Source organism: Piliocolobus tephrosceles, chromosome 21, assembly GCF_002776525.5.
Source record: "Piliocolobus tephrosceles isolate RC106 chromosome 21, ASM277652v3, whole genome shotgun sequence".
Classification (NCBI taxonomy): Eukaryota; Metazoa; Chordata; class Mammalia; order Primates; family Cercopithecidae; genus Piliocolobus; species Piliocolobus tephrosceles.
In genome coordinates, this window is record NC_045454.1 from 23,096,240 (window position 1) to 23,100,142 (window position 3,903).

At 43.1% G+C, this 3,903-nt stretch overlaps 1 pseudogene; it reads left to right on the forward strand.

Annotated features, from left to right (window-relative positions):
- LOC111553941 overlaps positions 1-3,163 on the forward strand; it is a 51,937-nt pseudogene extending 48,774 nt beyond the window's left edge.
- Positions 3,164-3,903: the final 740 nt, after the last annotated feature.

The window sequence follows — 3,903 nt, forward strand, 5'->3', positions numbered from 1 at the left end:
CTTCCTTCCTTCCTGCCTGCCTGCCTGCCTTCCTCCCCTCCTCCTTCTTTCCTCCTCCTCCTCCTCCTCCTTCTTCTTCTTCTTCTTCCTCCTCCTCCTCCTCCTCTTCTTCTTCTCTTCTCTTCTCTTTCTTTCTTCTCTCTCTTTCCTGACAGTGTCTCACTCTGTCACTCAGGCTGGAGTGCAGAGGCATGACCTTGGCTCACTGCAACCTCCACCTCCTGGGTTCAGATGATTTCTTTGGCTCAGCCTCCTGAGTAGCAGGGATTACAGGCACCCACCACCATGCCTGGCTAATTTTTGTATTTTTTTTCTTTTTTCTTTTTTTCTTCTTCTTCTTCTTTTTTTTTTTTTTTGGTAGAGATGGGATTTCATCATTTTGCCCAGGCTGGTCTCGAACTCCTGACCTCAAGTGATCCACCTGCCTTGGCCTCCCAAAGTACTGGGACTACAGTCATGAGCCACTGCACCCAGCCTTTCCTTCTTTCATTTTCTAATAACATGGTCCTCACTTCCTTCTGAACCATCACCGGTAGCATTCTCCAAGTCCAGATTTCTATTAATGGCTTATTTAAAGCAATTTATACTTTTTCTATGATGCTCATCACAATTCTTCTAGCCTCCACCCACTACCTTATTCCAAAACCACTTCCACAGCAGCACCCTATTTCTAGGTACCAAAATCTTTATTAGTTATCTATTTCTGCTGTGCTATAAAGGATTCAGCAGGTTTAGGTAGTCTGATTCTTCCACATTCCAAAGAAAGGTTTGGTCCTTGCCTGGCTACTGGGAGACAACCTCTAATCTCCTGGAATCTCCTGTCTGTTAAGAGTGTCTTTGTTTATCTGAGGCCTTGGGCCATGTAAGATAGTTCACGTTAACAATGTGATTGATGGCAGGGGCCTTGTACTACCCAGTATGATCTCAATCTCTGGAGGTGCTGGAGACTGGAGTCAGCCATGCAGGCAGTCAGCCATGCCTAGGTAACCAACCTTCAATAAAAGCCCTGGACATAAAGGCTTCAGTGAGTTTCCCTGTTTGGTAATACTCTGTGGGAGCTGTCATTCATCATTGCTGGGAGAATTAAGTGCTGTCTACATGACTCTACGGTGAGAGAACAACTGGAAACTGATGCCTGGTCTCTCCCGACTCTGCCCTATGCATCTTTTTTTCATTGATGATTTTAATCTGTATCTGCTCGTTGTGATAAACTGTAACCATGAGTGTAATGGCTCTGCTGAATTCTATGAGTCCTTCTAGTGATCATTGAAGCTGAGAGTGGTATTGGGAAATCCCTAAACACAGCTGCATAAAAAATTACCACAAACTTAGTGACTTAAAAGAAAACATGCATTTATTATCTCACAAGAGTCTGGGCACAGATTAACTGGATCCTCTTCTTAGGGTCTCACAGGGCTGCTGTCAAGCGATTGGCTTGAATGTGTTCTAATCTGGAGGCTCAGCTGGGGAAGAAGGTGCTTTCAAGCTCACTCAGGTTGGTGATAGAACTCATTTCCTTGCGGTTGTGGGACTGAGGGTCCTGGCTTATTGCTGGCTGCTTTCAGCTCTTAGAGGTTGTCTTTAGCTTCTTGGTAGATTGGCCTCCCATCTTGGCTGCTCATTTCTTCAGAACTATCTTGAGAGACAGTGTTAGAGTGAGTTTGATAGCAAAATGGTGTCTTAATAGTATGTAAAGTAATCTTGGGAATGACATCCTATTGATTTTGCTGTATACAGTTGGTTAGAAGCAAGTCACAGCTTTGCTCACACTCAAGCAAAATATGTCCTCCTTCAAGGGGAGGAGTTTATTCAAGGATGTGAATACTCATCTTAGAGTGTGTTTACCACACAACTTCACTATATGGGGAAAGAGAGAGAAATGGGGCAGTAATGAGAGGGGAAAGAAAAGATAAAACTTTTTTTTTCTTCTTTTTTTTGGACATAGGGATTGGAGTGGAGTGATGTGATGCAATCACAGCTCATTGCAGCCTCAAACTCCTGGGCTTAAGTGATCCTCCCCCTTTAGCCTCCCTAGTAGCTGGGACTACAGGTGCATGCCACCATGTCCAGCTGATTTTTAATTTTCTTTTGGTAGAGACAGGAGTCTCATTATGTTGCTCAGATAAGTCTTCAAGTCTTGACCTCAAGTGGTCCTCCCACCTTGGCCTCCCAAACTGCTGGGATTACAGGCATGAGCCACTGCACTCAGCCAAAACTTATTTTTTTTTGACATGGGGAAAATTTGTGCTGATAGGAGTGGTTCACTAGAGAGGAAATGGTTGATAAAATCCTGTTTTATGGGTCAGCCATTACAGTCTTTTAAATATTCAATGCAATTAAAATTCTTATTTTGTCTCTCATATATCACAAAATACGTAATATATGGGCCCCACTTTCCCCAAATATAAAATGTAGATGTTGACCGGGAGCAGTAACTCACGCCTGTAATCCCAGCACTTTGGGAGGCTGAGGTAGGAAGACTGTTTGAGGTCAGGAGTTCCAGACCAGCCTAGGCAACAAAGTGAGAACCTGTCTCTACAAAAAATAAGATAAAAAAAATTCAGCTGAGCATGGAGGTGCATGCCATAGTCCTAGCTACTCAGGAGGCTGAGGTGGGAGGATCACTTGAGTCCCAGGAGTTCAAGCCTGCAGTGAGCTATCATTGTGCCACTGCACTCTTGGCTGAGTGACTGAGACAGACCCTATCTCAAAATATAAAATAAAATAAAATAAAAAATCATGTTCACTGAAAGGGTTTCAGATAGACTCGGTATTTGCGGCTTCACTACGATGCTATTTTATTTGTAATTCTGGGATAGGCTCTGAGCCTCAGAACACCCTATATTGGATATTGTTATGACGGCACACATGAAGATGTCCTGTCGATTGTGTGGCAATGAGTTTGTCAGAGATGGTGACAGGGACGCACATTTTTCAGTCTCCGGGAATACGTGTTTCTCAATCTTCAGCTTTTGAGTGGTTTTGCCTACAGAAAGGCCCCGGCGCAGTGCCCCCTGCTGGTGAGTGGCAGCCAGGCGCGTGCGTCATGTCAGTGACGGACAGAGTGGGTTCCTTTGCTGACACAGACCCTGGGGCTGATGCTGAGCCTGCCAGGTTATTTCAGATCAGGTCATTAAAGCAACAGAAGGTCGACTCTATGTAAAACGAGCAGCTCCCAGTAATCTCTACATTTTTTAGACATGTGATGATTTGCTATAGCTCACTTTGGCTGATAAAATATGAACACTTCACAAAATATTTGTATTTCAGCCTCTGTCTTTGTTCATTTAACAAGCCATTTTGCCCTAATTCCCAGGAGCTGTATTCTTGTTCCATTGGGAAACCTAACTTGGGCCTCAGCAGAGAAGATTTTAAACATGAAATAGGTTAGGAGTGTTAATTTAAAAAAAAATCAGAAAAACATTTAAAACAAAAAAGCCCCTTTCTCTTTCACTTCAGTGATATGAATTAGCATTCATTTGTGCAGGTTTCTAAATGGTGACGAGCGTTTTAAAGAAAATGGATTAAAACTAAGAACCAGATTAGTGTTTAGATTATTATTTTAACCTTGGCCTCTGGTGAAGGTAGTAGTTTTATAATGAATAATTATCCCTTTAATTTTGTTCCCATCTAACTGCTTTGTATATATCTGGGGTGAGTATGTCATGACAGTGACATTTTTGGTAGCCTTTAATTCAGGAATGCGGTCCACACACTTCAGGGTTTTAGTGTCTTAGGTTCACGGGCTGGTGGCTTCTCTACTTAGGCAGTTAGTTCCATGAGGCAGGAAGGAAACCAGGAGAATGTGTATCCTCAAACCCAAGTGAACCAGGCATAGGAGGAAGAGCTCTGTTGAGTGAGCTCTGATAATCAACCATTGTGGAGGTCATAGTTAACTTGCTG